Below are 15,027 nucleotides of genomic sequence, written 5' to 3'. Positions count from 1 at the left end.
TCTGTGGAGAGACACCCAGAACTCCGAGGGGCCGCTCTGTGGAGAGACACCCAGCACTCTGAGGGGCCGCTCTGTGGAGAGACACCCAGCACTCCGAGGGGCCGCTCTGTGGAGACACCCAGCACTCCGAGGGGCCGCTCTGTGGAGAGACACCCAGCACTCCGAGAGGCCGCTCTGTGGGGAGACACCCAGCTCTCCGAGGGGCCGCTCTGTGACACCCAGCTCTCCGAGGGGCCGCTCTGTGCTGAGACACCCAGCTCTCCGAGGGGCCGCTCTGTGGGGAGACACCCAGCACTCCGAGGGGCCGCTCTGTGCTGAGACACCCAGGACTCCGAGGGGCCGCTCTGTGGGGAGACACCCAGCACTCTGAGGGGCCGCTCTGTGGAGAGACACCCAGCACTCCGAGGGGCCGCTCTGTGGGGAGACACCCAGCTCTCCGAGGGGCCGCTCTGTGACACCCAGCTCTCCGAGGGGCCGCTCTGTGCTGAGACACCCAGCTCTCCGAGGGGCCGCTCTGTGGGGAGACACCCAGCACTCCGAGGGGCCGCTCTGTGCTGAGACACCCAGGACTCCGAGGGGCCGCTCTGTGGGGAGACACCCAGCACTCTGAGGGGCCGCTCTGTGGAGAGACACCCAGCACTCCGAGGGGCCGCTCTGTGGGGAGACACCCAGCTCTCCGAGGGGCCGCTCTGTGACACCCAGCACTCCGAGGGGCCGCTCTGTGCTGAGACACCCAGCTCTCCGAGGGGCCGCTCTGTGACACCCAGCACTCCGAGGGGCCACTCTGTGGGGAGACACCCAGCACTCTGAGGGGCCGCTCTGTGCGGAGACACCCAGCTCTCCGAGGGACCGCTCTGTGACACCCAGCTCTCCGAGGGGCCGCTCTGTGACACCCAGCACTCCGAGGGGCCGCTCTGTGACACCCAGCACTCCGAGGGGCCGCTCTGTGAAACCCAGCACTCCGAGGGGCCGCTCTGTGACACCCAGCTCTCCGTGGGGCCGCTCTGTGACACCCAGCTCTCCGTGGGGCCGCTCTGTGACACCCAGCTCTCCGAGGGGCCGCTCTGTGACACCCAGCTCTCCGAGGGGCCGCTCTGTGACACCCAGCTCTCCGTGGGGCCGCTCTGTGACACCCAGCTCTCCGAGGGGCCGCTCTGTGACACCCAGGACTCCGAGGGGCCGCTCTGTGACACCCAGCACTCCGAGGGGCCGCTCTGTGAAACCCAGCACTCCGAGGGGCCGCTCTGTGACACCCAGCTCTCCGTGGGGCCGCTCTGTGACACCCAGCTCTCCGTGGGGCCGCTCTGTGACACCCAGCTCTCCGTGGGGCCGCTCTGTGACACCCAGCTCTCCGTGGGGCCGCTCTGTGACACCCAGCTCTCCGAGGGGCCGCTCTGTGACACCCAGCTCTCCGTGGGGCCGCTCTGTGACACCCAGCTCTCCGTGGGGCCGCTCTGTGGCGGACGCCGTGCGCAGTGTCAGGCCTCCATCTGACGCCCTGACCCCAGGGAGAGTGCAGGAAGTAATGTCCAGGCGGCCCCGTCCCTCCACACATTCACACAAGGTGCGCCGGCCGGCCGGTCCCGGGTGAGGTGCGCCTGCTGTCTGTCAGCCCCGGCCAGATGTTCCGCCCCCGGGAGGCGTGGCGCTGACGTCAGCGTGGCAGTTCTCCGGTGCGGGGCGCTGAGCTGTGCAGTGCTCCGGGGGTCACAGTGTCAGCGGGGCGGCTCTGCGTGTCTGTGTCCACGGCCTGGTGTCCGTGCAGCGGAGCACAGTGGGTGAGTAGCGGCTCCGCTCTCTGATGATTATCCTCCCCTCTCCCGGCGCATTCTCCTCCCTCTGATCCTGCCTGGACCTCTCTTCCTGGATCCCTCTTCCTCCCTGTGGGATCTGCTGGGATCCCTCCTTGCGCCATCTCTGGCAGTGACCTCTGATCTCTCCGCTGCGCCGGTGGGAACTTAGGAAGTTGTCACTTGTAAAGATGAGCAACCCATGTCCCAGTATGTAGCAGAGCTGGGAGTGCTGGGATCACTGGGAGCTCGGTGCATCAGGAGAACTGTGCTGCATTACCGGGGGCGACGTGTGGGAAGCATGATTCTGCACAACCAGTCTGCTCCAATGGATGTTTGTACTACGCCACAGCAACTGAGAGAGACATTGTACTCTGTATTATCCTATCTCCTCGTTGGCTGACAAGTAGGTGCTATAAGGCAGGCAGCCCCTCTAGGACCCTCACCTGCATCTACATGCCCTAAGAGAGAATATAAGGGGGTCCTATAAGGCAGGCAGCCCCTCTAGGACCCTCACCTACATTTACATGCCCTAAGAGTGAATATAAGGGGGTCCTATAAGGCAGGCAGCCCCTCTAGGACCCTCACCTACATGTACATACCCTAAGAGAGAATATAAGGGGGTCCTATAAGGCAGGCAGCCCCTCTAGGACCCTCACCTACATGTACATACCCTAAGAGAGAATATAAGGGGGTCCTATAAGGCAGACAGCCCCTCTAGGACCCTCAGCTACATGTAGCTGCCCTAAGAGAATATAAGGGGGTCCTATAAGGCAGACAGCCCCTTTAGGACCCTCACCTACATGTAGCTGCCCTAAGAGAACATATAAGGGGTCCTATAAAGCCCCTCTGGGATCCTCACCTACATGTACATGCCCTAAGAGAGAATATAAGGGGGTCCTATAAGGCAGGCAGCCCCTCTAGGACCCTCACCTACATGTACATGCCCTAAGAGAACATAAGGGGGTCCTATAAAGCCCCTCTGGGATCCTCACCCACATGTAGATGCCCTAAGAGAACATAAGGGGGTCCTATAAAGCCCCTCTGGGATCCTCACCCACATGTAGATGCCCTAAGAGAACATAAGGGGGTCCTATAAGGCAGGCAGCCCCTCTAGGACCCTCACCCACATGTAGATGCCCTAAGAGAGAACATATAAGGGGTCCTATAAAGCCCTTCTGGGATCCTCACCCACATGTAGATGCCCTAAGAGAACATAAGGGGGTCCTATAAAGCCCCTCTAGGATCCTAACCCACATGTAGATGCCCTAAGAGAATATAAGGGGGTCCTATAAGGCAGGCAGCCCCTCTAGGACCCTCACCCACATGTAGATGCCCTAAGAGAACATATAAGGGGTCCTATAAAGCCCCTCTAGGATCCTCACCTACATGTAGATGCCCTAAGAGAGAACATATAAGGGGTCCTATAAAGCCCCTCTAGGACCCTCACCTACATGTACATGCCCTAAGAGAACATAAGGGGGTCCTATAAAGCCCCTCTAGGACCCTCACCCACATGTAGCTACCTGCGGTTCTCATTGAGATGAGTTGTGCGATCTTACAAACTCAGCTCAGCAGCATCGTCCGGTCTTCTAGCTCTGCTACATAGGGACATGAATAGTGCACTTTTTTACCAATGACATTTTCACTGGAAAACACAAATAACTGAGATTGAAATGGCGGACTGTGATTAACCCCGTGTGTAATCTTTGTCCTGCCACCATGGATGACCACGTCTTCCCATCTCCTGGCTTGTCTGTGGACGCCATTTGTTGCAGATGTGACTCGGAGGCGTCAATGATTGACCAGAGGTGCCGCCAATGCTTGTGGGAGCTCAAGGGTGACAGTGGTGTCACTTATTCTACAGGTGTCTACTAAGTAACAGCCCCTCGGTATAAGCCCCCTCCCCCGCCAGCAAAGTAATGTAGCGTGTGACCGAGAAGCCGCCGTCGGTCCCAAAACCTACACCACTTGCTAATTAGGAATTTACCTGCGTCGCCCGTTCTGGTTTCTGCCTATGAACATTTTTATGTTAAAACAGGAGAATTTGTATCATTTTTCCTATTTGATAAACTCTTATTTCCTTCTTTTCCTCGTTTTACAGAATATTAGTCCTGGACTCCCAATATTTTGGGTGGGATAAGCCAAACACGACCATATACAGAGTTCTCCAACATTTGTATGGTATCATATGGACGACTCTGCCGTATTTAGGCTGCGGACACATTGGGGGCCACATTGTACCCTCCTCACAGGGAAGCTTCAGCACTCTGCATGGGGCTGTATGGATACACCTCTGTTTGTGGTCGCCGGGGTGCCGGTGGTCCCCATAGACTTTTATAACTTCTGCATTCTAGATCCTTTACAGAATAAAATCAACCGCACTCATATGAGAAGTTTGGCAATTTTCTGCTGAAGTTGTGTTTGTGCGTGGCGCTGGGTATGGGGAGATATGTGACTGGCAATGTGACGATTCCTCCCATCCCGAGTCGCTGGGAGAGAAACGAAAACTGGTCCAATATATGTGCGGTACTATAAAATGACAAAATCCAGAAGGTTCCAGATCCCTTTAACTCTCGCCTGTAAATAGCATACTGTGCCTTTAATGGATGAGGCCATATTTTCCTTTTTTTTCCATTGCACTAAACTGCTGTCCGTGATGCCAGTGCCCGCAGGTGGCACATCAGGATTTTTTGCTGGCTTGTAGCAGCGGAGGAGAAGAAGACAACCTCTTCAGAACAAGTCATATTTTCCATGAATATCTCACAGATTCCATACTTGTAGGAAATTCTGCAGTGAATTAAAGGGGCATTCCCATCTCCGAGATCCTATCCCAATATGTAATAGGTGTAATAATAAGAATATTAGCAAATACCTCCAATTAGAAATGGAGTATAGTTTTTCTGATTCTCTGTCTTTTTCCTCATGTGCAGGACCTTAGGTATCCATGGTTGCGACCACTGATATAGTGACAGCTAGTTGTTAGTGGTTGTAACCATGGATACCTAAGGTCCTTCACATGAGGAAAAATATAGCGAATCAGAAAAACTATACTCCATTTCTAATTGGAGGTATTTGCTAATATTCTTATGATCACACCTATTACACTCTGGGATAGGATTTTGGAGATGGGAACACCCCTTTAGTCACTTAGCAAAACAAACTTACTGTCCATTGCTCAATGAGACGACGTTGTGAATGTGATGTGCCATTTAATGTAGATATGGTTCTTCCACATTCTTTGTAATATCCTCGCAGCCCTGCCCCAGGAGATAATGCTTATATCTACAGTTTCATCATATTAACCTGTTCACGCCTAGTGGGTGCGCAGCATTCTGCTGATCTTGCAGTTTTTGCCCTTCATTAGTCAGACTGGTTGGCAAGGTTGCCCAGTGGGCCGGTAGGTTTGGTAACCAGAGTGCCTGATGTCATTGTTTTCGGTAAGAGGAACATAAATACACGTTGAAATGTTTTGTACTTCTTGTGCTGACAAATTATAACCAAGCCCAGGTCCCAGCAATGACTCCTTAGCATTTTTGGCTGCAAAGTTATGCAAAGATTACAATTAATGTAAGAATAGAATGCAATAGTCTATCCGGTTTGTGCACACCTAGTAACCTCACCCAGGTGAGAGAAACCCCTCACGGCGGATCATCCTGGTACACGTGTGACCGGACCGCACAGCACTTGTCATCCTTGACTGGCACCTGGCATGCGGGTATTGGCCTACTAATGAGATTGCACCTCATTCTTGGCGGCTGTCAGTCGTCTGGTCGCCAAACAGCAGCGTCTTTCAATGGCTGATATGGAAATTGGCAGCTTTGCACAAATCTCGCGATCTCACAAAACCTAAAAAAGTTACAATCCATTAGCGCCAAGCTCAATCTCCGATTTCTCCCTTTTGAAACACAGTGGCATCGATGTGCTATCCATATGTGTATGTGTGTACATATATGTGTGTGTGTGTGTGTGTGTGTGTGTGTGTATATATACACACCACTGACTTTTTTTGGCAAAATTTGATCTCCAATGCTTATCCAATTAAGACATGTCTGGTTAGACATTTGCAGTAAAGTGTGAAAAGCTGCATATCTTCTAACTAGATGGTGGCTCGATTCTAACGCATCGGGTATTCTAGAATATGTATGTATGCACGTCGCGCTGTGAGTGGGGGTTAAATTCCGCGCCAATATCGCCGATTGATTGCGCCCGGGTGGGCACGACCAATGACCGAACCGGTATTTAAATCCCGTGCCAATATTGCTGATTGGTCGCGGCCGGCAGGCCGCAACCAATCAGCGAAGCGTGGTTTAAATCCCGCGTCAATTTGCGGCTGGACTGCGTCTGTCGCTGATTGGTCGCTGGATGTCAGGGGTTCGGGGTGCAGGATATAATACAGCCACGTAGTATATAGCACAGCCACGTAGTATATAGCACAGCCCACGTAGTATATAGCAGAGCCACGTAGTGTATAGCACAGCCCACGTAGTACATAGCAGAGCCACGTAGTGTATAGCAGAGCCACGTAGTGTATAGCAGAGCCACGTAGTATATAGCAGAGCCACGTAGTATATAGCACAGCCACGTAGTATATAGCACAGCCATGTAGTATGTAGCCGCCACATAGAATATAGCACAACCACGTGGAATATAGCAGCCACACAGTATATAACACTGCCCACATGCGTGGGTCTAGTCACATGCCTTCTTCATCGGCCCCCATGTTTGGACAGGAACGCTGTGCAGTCAGGGATGAAGAGTGGGGCAGCATTAGCCAAATCAAGACAAAGGCAGAGATCTTATAATGTTACATTAACATGTGACAGTCCTTTAGGGAAAACAAAAGTGGCCTACCCCTTTAACATCAAAATGATACTCAACTACATCCCCTGTTTAGTGGACTGAGGCTCAGGTGCTTCTCGGGGTGCACCAAAGTTTATTACTTTTTCCACTGTGCTATTGTCATTTTCTACAGAAGAGGCATGCTTTATAATGTCATTTTTATAGCTTTGTTTACTAAGGGACTTGGATATAAAAAGCATTAACATTCTTGTGGTCTCGAATGCATCCAGGAACTTCCATGGACCAATATTTCAGATGTTGGGCATGATGCCACCTTCAGTGCTCAGGGTGACAGGTAGATTGTGATGAGAGATACTTGGAGCATCCCGCAGAGATGTCAGAATGGCTGATGGGGATAGTGATGAATAATTTGGAGCATGATGGAAAGACACCAAAGCCGACCTACAGAGCACTTTTTTATTTATGTATGAAGGCACGAGTTCTGGATGTTTTACAGAACATTGCACTTTATGTCTATGAGAAAGATTAGTGTCACAGGTCCATTTGTATCCATTATCCTTGATAACTGATTACAATGAATAATAATAAAATATACTCAATGGGAGACCAGCCCTGAGATGCTGCAGGCCATGGTAGAACATTTAGGCTACGCAGTCTGCTCACATTATCACAAGCAACATGCAGCCTGGCTTGTCATGTTGAAATATGGCTCTTGGGCATTTTGGAGAAATATCCGTCCCACGAATTCCACCATGAAATCAATATGATGCTGAGCTGTTAGGGCACCTGAAATAAAGACGAGAGGCCCATGTAATCTACATTATGGGACATGGAACACAACACCGTAATCTCATGACTGTGACCAGTGTGACATTCTCACGTGAGGGTCACTTCATGGTGGTGGCGATGTGGTTTCCAGGCTGGAGTCCAGCTACCATTGCATCCACGACAAACGTGTGAATTATTGTTGAAGAGGACAGACTTCAGACTCCATTACTCTGTTCCACCTCCCATTTACATCTGGAGACCACATGGGTAATGTCATGATGAGAAAGGAATATCGCGCCGGTTCTACTTCTAGGTTTACGGTGTGAGGTACCATGATATATGGTAGCTGGACTCCTCTAGTCTTTATTTTAGCTAGGCATTATTTTGATTTGGACATTGAATCAGTAGTGTGGCCATTTTTGCATAATGTCCCAGGAGGCATTTTTCAACAAGACAACAACAGGTGGCATATTTCTTGTGTACCGTGAAGCCGCCTGTGTGGCCTAAGCGTGCTACCATGGCCTGCAGCACCTCAGGGCTTGTCTCCCACTGAGCACACCTAGGACGTTATTGGTTGTCAATTGCAAAAGGAGCTGCCAGCAGCAGATCTTGATCATTAACATTTCCAAGTGCATTCAGTGTGACAGAACACTTCTCAGACAACCATTAGTAACCGCATTGATAGCAGCCATGGTATGTAAGTGCCTGTTTTGTACAATTTGTTTCTATTTTGTCATATTATTACCATGTTTTTTTTTAATCCAGTGATTTCCAGAATTCCACAACTTTTTTTTCTTGATTTTGCAATTTCAATGTTGATAACCAATATTGCCCTTTTTAATGTAGCAGGATAGTGCATCTAAGTCCACTGTTCAACCCATCTGTACCAATGAGAGTATGACTACAGCCCACTCACAGTGTAGTGACCACTAATTAATTACGGCCCCCCTGCGGCACTCTAGTGGCTGAAAGCGAGCGACGGCACAAAGTGTATACGGTAACTTTATTTCCCTCAGCAGCCACACTTCCAGTTAGTTTGCTGCACATATGTAAAGTAGTACTTACCTGCAGATTACAACTATGGCTGCTGGTAAATGGTTTTCTATTTACGACAGGTTCCCAATCTATAGTATCTTGATTATGTTAGCTCCTGGCTGAGTGAGACTTTGTGTCCCTGTGCGAGTCCCATTGAGCCAGCAGCTGTGGTGCTTGAGCAGTGTGATGAAGCCAGGGAGCGTGTACCCAGCTTCATTGTACATTTCCAGGCTGGCAGGACTAAGATACCTATCACAATATAGAGGATATCAACCGCCTAAGTATGAGATCCAAGGCTGGACTAGACTGCACTGCTCCACTAGTCCAGGCTCGTTTCTATATAACAAGCTGCACATGCAAGTAGTTTTTTTTAGAACATACATCAAACACCGTGCAGATAAGCCAATTTAATGTTAATGTGGGGGGGATGGAAGACTTCGGGGATCGGATAGATATCATTTAACTTTCTCTTTTCTTCTGTTGATGGTTATGAAGCTTCGTATTCCGTAATTAAATTTCATATTGATTCCTGGAGTAATTTGACCGACTTCTAGGAGCAATAATTCTGACAGGGTGTAATGGATTAAAGTCAAGATGTCTGTTGAGTTTGTAGTGGAAATGAACGGCGTGTCTCCATTGCTTCCTGTTGCTTGCGCATCCCCAGGATCTATGGAATGCTTGTTCCTTTATGTTTCCAGCTGGGAAGACATTGAGAATATTTTCCTGTATAGACTTAAACACGGAAGGTACAGTACATAACTGGGACATATGTTATGTACACTATTCTGCATGCCATAAAGTACCAGTGTGTGATATATACTGTTACATAGCATTACCGTGACGTCCTGCAGCTGAACCCGGCATCATTTCTGAAGCCTTGGAATTCTCATCTGTCCGGTATAATTGCAATCTGCAGTATTTTATTATTTCAGCAGACTTATGAGAGAATGTGTGTAAGGGTGTGTGTTAATAATAATAATATTATTTATTGTTATAGCGCCATTTATTCCATGGCGCTTTACATGTGAGGAGGGGTATACATAATAAAAACAAGTGCAATAATCTTAAACAATACAAGTCATAACTGATAAATCACATTTTTTTGGTGATTATACTAAATAGTAAATCCCAAAACAAGTGGTGCTTTGTAAATAAAATATCATTTATTGAGCAAAAATAAAACATAATTAAACATACAATGACAGAAAATAACAAAAAAGTGCAAAATCCAATAAAAAGAGGGACATAACCATAGTAAATCCACCAAATCTTGTAACACTACGGTGTGACTGAATGTGAAAAGAGCTAGATACCACACAAAGAGAGCTCTAATTGGGTCTGATAGGGAAAATACCATAGCCAATACTAGCCATATAGTATACTCATGTCTAAAACTTAGACTATCATGTGCTGTGGCAGTTGCGGCATATGGTACACTATATAAGAAAGCCCTAACAGCCAAAATGGTAGATGCGAGGATAACGCTCCATAGAGTAAAGCAAATACACATTACCAGAAGTGTGTGGTGTGGTCTTTCCTCGGCGTCCCTCTGCCCCGACGCGCGTTTCACTGACGGCTTTTTTAGGAGGCTTGAATATGTGGTTTGAAGGAGAGATCAGCGTCAAGGATTACCCCGAGGCAGCGAGCTTGTGGGACTGGGGAGAGTGGGCAGCCATTTATTGTAATGGATAGGTTCGTTGGGGGGGGGTCGCGTGAGATGGGGGAAAGATGATGAGTTCTGTTTTGTCCATGTTAAGTTTGAGAAATCTAGCGGAGACGAAGGATGAAATAGTGGACAAACATTGAGGGATTCTGGTTAGTAGGGAGGTGATATCTTGTCCAGAGATGTAGATCTGTGTGTCATCAGCATAGAGGTGATACTGAAAGCCATGAGATTCTATGAACTGTCCCAGGCCAAAGGTGCAAATGGAGAAGAGCAGGGGACCAAGGACTGAACCTTGTGGGACTCCGACAGATAGGGGGCGAGGTGAGAAGGTGGTGTGTGAGTGGGAGACGCTGAATGTCCGGTCTGTTAGGTATGATGAGATCCAGGATAGGGCCAAGTTTGTGATGCCAAGGGATGAGAGGGTCTGTAATAATAGGGAATGGTCCACTGTGTCAAAGGCAGCCGACAGGTAGGGGAGGACAGAGTAGTGTCGCTTGCTCTTGGCGGTTAAGAGGTTATTGGTGACCTTAGTTAGGGCAGTTTCAGTGGAATGGTGTGACCGGAAGCCAGATTGTAAGCGGTCAAAGAGAGAGCAAGAAGAGAGATGGGAGGACAGTTCAAGGTAAACGTGCTGTTACAGTAGTTTGGAGGCATAAGGGAGAAGTGATATAGGGCGATAGCTAGATACAGAGGATGGGTCAAGAGAGGACTTTTTGAGGATAGGTGTGATGGAGGCATGTTTAAAGCTTGAGGGGAAAACACCAGTTGTTAGTGATAGGTTGAAGAGATGGGTTAGGGTTGGGATGAAGAATGTGGTGAGGTTTGGGATGAGGTGGGATGGGAGCGGGTCAAGTGCACAGGTGGTGAGATGCAATCTTGAGAGTAGAGTGGAGAGTTGATCTTCTGTAATGGTGGAGAAGTTGGTTTTGGAGGTGGAGGGCTGGGAAGTCGGGAGGAAGGGCTCTGGGGGTTGTTGACCGAAACTGTCTCTGATGCTATCAATCTTCTGCTTGAAAAATGAGGCAAAGTCTTCAGCGGAGATAAGTGGGGAGAGAGGAGGTGCTGGGGGACGGAGGAGAGAATTGATTGTGTTGAATAACTGTTTAGCGTTGCGAGACAGAGAGGATACGAGAGATGAGAAGTAGGTTTGTTTAGCTGTGTTTGAATTCGATGAAGTGTTCGTTGGAGTGTGTGCGTGTATATATGTGTGTATATATATATATATATATATATATATATATATATATATATATATATATATATATATATATATAATATACACACACAGTACAGACCAAAAGTTTGGACACACCTTCTCATTTAAAGATTTTTCTGTATTTTCATGACTATGAAAATTGTACATTCACACTAAAGGCATCAAAACTATGAATTAACACATGTGGAATTATATACTTAACAAGAAAGTATGAAACAACTGAAAATATGTATTATATTCTAGGTTCTTCAAAGTAGCCACATTTTGCTTTGATGACTGCCTTGCACACTCTTGGCATTCTCTTGATGAACTTCAAGAGGTAGTCACCGGAAAGGGTTTTCACTTCACAGGTGGGCCCTGTCAGGTTTAATAAGTGGGATTTCTTGCCTTATAAATGGTGTTGGGACCATCAGTTGTGTTGTGCAAAAGTCTGGTGGATACACAGCTGATAGTCCTACTGAATAGACTGTTAGCTGCTTTTTTCTTGCCTTAATACAAATGCTAAGTAAAGAAAAACGAGTTGCCATCATTACTTTAAGAAATGAAGGTCAGGCAGTCCGAAAAATTGGGAAAATTTTGAAAGTGTCCCCAAGTGCAGTTGCAAAAACCATCATGAGCTACAAAGAAACTGGCTCACATGAGGACCGCCCCAGGAAAGGAAGACCAAAAGTCACCTCTGCTTCTGAGGATAAGTTTATCTGAGTCACCAGCCTCAGAAATCGCAGGTTAACAGCAGCTCAGATTAGAGACCAGGTCAATTCCACACAGAGTTCTAGCAGCAGACACATCTCTACAGCAACTGTTAAAAGGAGACTTTGTGCAGCAGACTTTCATGGTAAAATAGCTGCTAGGAAACCATTTCTAAGGACAGGTAACAAGCAGAAGAGAATTGTTTGGGCTAAAGAACACAAGGAATGGACATTAGACCAGTGGAAATCTGTGCTTTGGTCTGATGAGTCCAAATTTGAGATCTTTGGTTCCAACCACCGTGTCTTTGTGCGACGCAGAAAAGATGAACGGATGGACTCTACATGCCTGGTTCCCACCGTGAAGCATGGAGGAGGAGGTATGATGGTGTGGGGGTGGTTTGCTGGTGACATTGTTGGGGATTTATTCAAAATTGAAGGCATACTGAACCAGCATGGCTACCACAGCATCTTGCAGCGGTATGCTATTCCATCCGGTTTGCGTTTTTTGGACCATCATTTATTTTTCAACAGGACAATGAGGACAAAAAACACACCTCCAGGCTGTGTAAGGGCTATTTGACCAAGAAGGAGAGCGATGGGGTGCTACGCCAGATGACCTGGCCTCCACAGTCACCAGACCTGAACCCAATCGAGATGGTTTGGGGTGAGCTGGCAGAGTGAAGGCAAAAGGGGCAACAAGTGCTAAGCATCTCTGGGAACTCCTTCAAGATTGTTGGAAGACCATTTCCGGTGACTAGCTCTTGAAGCTCATCAAGAGAATGCCAAGAGTGTGCAAAGCAGTCATCAAAGCAAAAGGTGGCTACTTTGAAGAACCAAGAATATAAGACATATTTTCAGTTGTTTCACACTTTTTTTGTTCAAGGGACACTGTCACCTGGATTTGGAGAGAACAATCTTCAGCCATGGAGGCGGGGTTTTGGGGTTTTTGATTCACCCTTTCCTTACCTGCTGGCTGCAATATTGGATTGAAGTTCATTCTCTGTCCTCCATAGTACACGTCTGCGCTGTGCAAGATTGCTTTGTGCAGGCATGTACTACGGAGGACAGAGAATGAACTTCAATCCAATATTGCAGCCAGCATGCAGCCAGCGGGTAAGGAAAGGGTGAATCAAAAACCCCGCCTCCATGGCTGAAGATTGTTCCCTCCAAATCCAGGTGACACTGTCCCTTTAAGTATATAATTCCACATGTGTTAATTCATAGTTTTGATGCTGTCAGTGCGAATGTACAATTTTTATAGTCATGAAAATAAAAAAAAATCTTTAAATGAGGTGTGTCCAAACTTTTGGTCTGTATTGTATGAATGTATGTATGTATGTATGTGTGTATATATATATATATATATATATATATATATATATATATATATATATATATATATATATATATATATATATATATATAATCAGTCATGGCCAAAAGTATTGACACCCCTGCAATTCTGTCAGATAATACTCAGTTTCTTCCTGAAGATGATTGCAAACACAAATTCTTTGTTATTATTATCTTCATTTAATTTGTCTTAAATGAAAAAACACAAATAGAATTGTCCTAAAGCCAAATTGGATATAATTCCACACCAAACATAAAAAAGCGGGTGGACAAAAGTATTGGCACTGTTCGAAAAAACATGTGATGCTTCTCTAATTTATGTAATGAGCAGCACCTGTAACTTACCTGTGGCACCTAACAGGTGTTGGCAATAACTAAATAACACTTGCAGCCAGTTGACATGGAATAAAGTGGACTCAACCTCTGTCCTGTGTCCTTGTGTGTACCACATTGAGCATGGATAAAAGAAAGAAGACCAAAGCACTGTCTGAGGACTTGAGAAACCAAATTGTGAGGAAGCATGAGCAATCTCAAGGCTACAAGTCCATCTCCAAAGACCTGAATGTTCCTGTGTCTACCGTGCGCAGTGTCATCAAGAAGTTTAAAGCCCATGACACTGTGGCTAACCTCCCTAGATGTGGACGGAAAAGAAAAATTGACAAGAGATTTCAACGCAAGATTGAGGGGATGTTGGATATAGAACCTCGACTAACATCCAAACAAGTTCAAGCTGCCCTGCAGTCCGAGGGTACAACAGTGTCAACCCGTACTATCCATCGGCATCTGAATGAAAAGGGACTGTATGGTAGGAGACCCAGGAAGACCCCACTTCTTACCCCGAGACATAAAAAAGCCAGGCTGGAGTTTGCCAAAACTTACCTGAAAAAGCCTAAAACGTTTTGGAAGAATGTTCTCTGGTCAGATGAGACAAAAGTAGAGCTTTTTGGGCAAAGGCATCAACAGAGTTTACAGGAGAAAAAAAGAGGCATTCAAAGAAAAGAACACGATCCCTACAGTCAAACATGGCGGCGTTTCCCTGATGTTTTGGGGTTGCTTTGCTGCCTCTGGCACTGGACTGCTTGACCGTGTGCATGGCATTATGAAGTCTGAAGACTACCAACAAATTTTGCAGCATTATGTAGGGCCCAGTGTGAGAAAGCTGGGTCTCCCTCAGAGGTCATGGGTCTTCCAGCAGGACAATGACCCAAAACACACTTCAAAAAGCTCTAGAAAATGGTTTGAGAGAAAGCACTGGAGACTTCTAAGGTGGCCAGCAATGAGTCCAGACCTGAATCCCATAGAACACCTGTGGAGAGATCTAAAAATGGCAGTTTGGAGAAGGCATCCTTCAAATATCAGGGACCTGGAGCAGTTTGCCAAAGAAGAATGGTCTAAAATTCCAGCAGAGCATTGTAAGAAACTCATTGATGGTTACCGGAAGTGGTCGGTCGCAGTTATTTTGACTAAAGGTTGTGCAACCAAGTATTAGGCTGAGGGTGCCAATACTTTTGTCTGGCCCATTTTTGGAGTTTTGTGTGAAATGATCAATGTTTTGCCTTTTGCCTAATTCTCTTTTGTGTTTTTTCATTTAAGACAAACTAAATGAAGATAATAATACCAAATAATTTGTGTTTGCAATCATTTTCAGGAAGAGAATGAGTATTATCTGACAGAATTGCAGGGGTGTCAATACTTTTGGCCATGACT

The 15,027-nt window shown here is 47.1% G+C and overlaps 1 protein-coding gene across 6 annotated transcripts in view; it reads left to right on the top strand.

Moving 5' to 3' along the window:
- Positions 1-1,495: 1,495 nt before the first annotated feature.
- MYO6 (myosin VI) overlaps positions 1,496-15,027 on the top strand; it is a 326,341-nt gene continuing 312,809 nt past the window's right edge. For 5 of the 6 annotated variants that reach the window (XM_069726516.1, XM_069726514.1, XM_069726512.1 and 2 more), the window contains exon 1: positions 1,636-1,778. The gene's annotated coding sequence lies outside the window, so the exon portion shown is untranslated. Of the gene's footprint in view, positions 1,779-15,027 lie in introns of all 6 variants that reach the window. The other variant, XM_069726515.1, reaches the window with a different exon arrangement.

This window comes from Ranitomeya imitator, chromosome 5 (assembly GCF_032444005.1).
Source record: "Ranitomeya imitator isolate aRanImi1 chromosome 5, aRanImi1.pri, whole genome shotgun sequence".
Taxonomy (NCBI): Eukaryota; Metazoa; Chordata; class Amphibia; order Anura; family Dendrobatidae; genus Ranitomeya; species Ranitomeya imitator.
The sequence above is the reverse complement of the archived record's forward strand: the minus strand, read 5'-3'. Positions and strand labels throughout refer to the sequence as shown.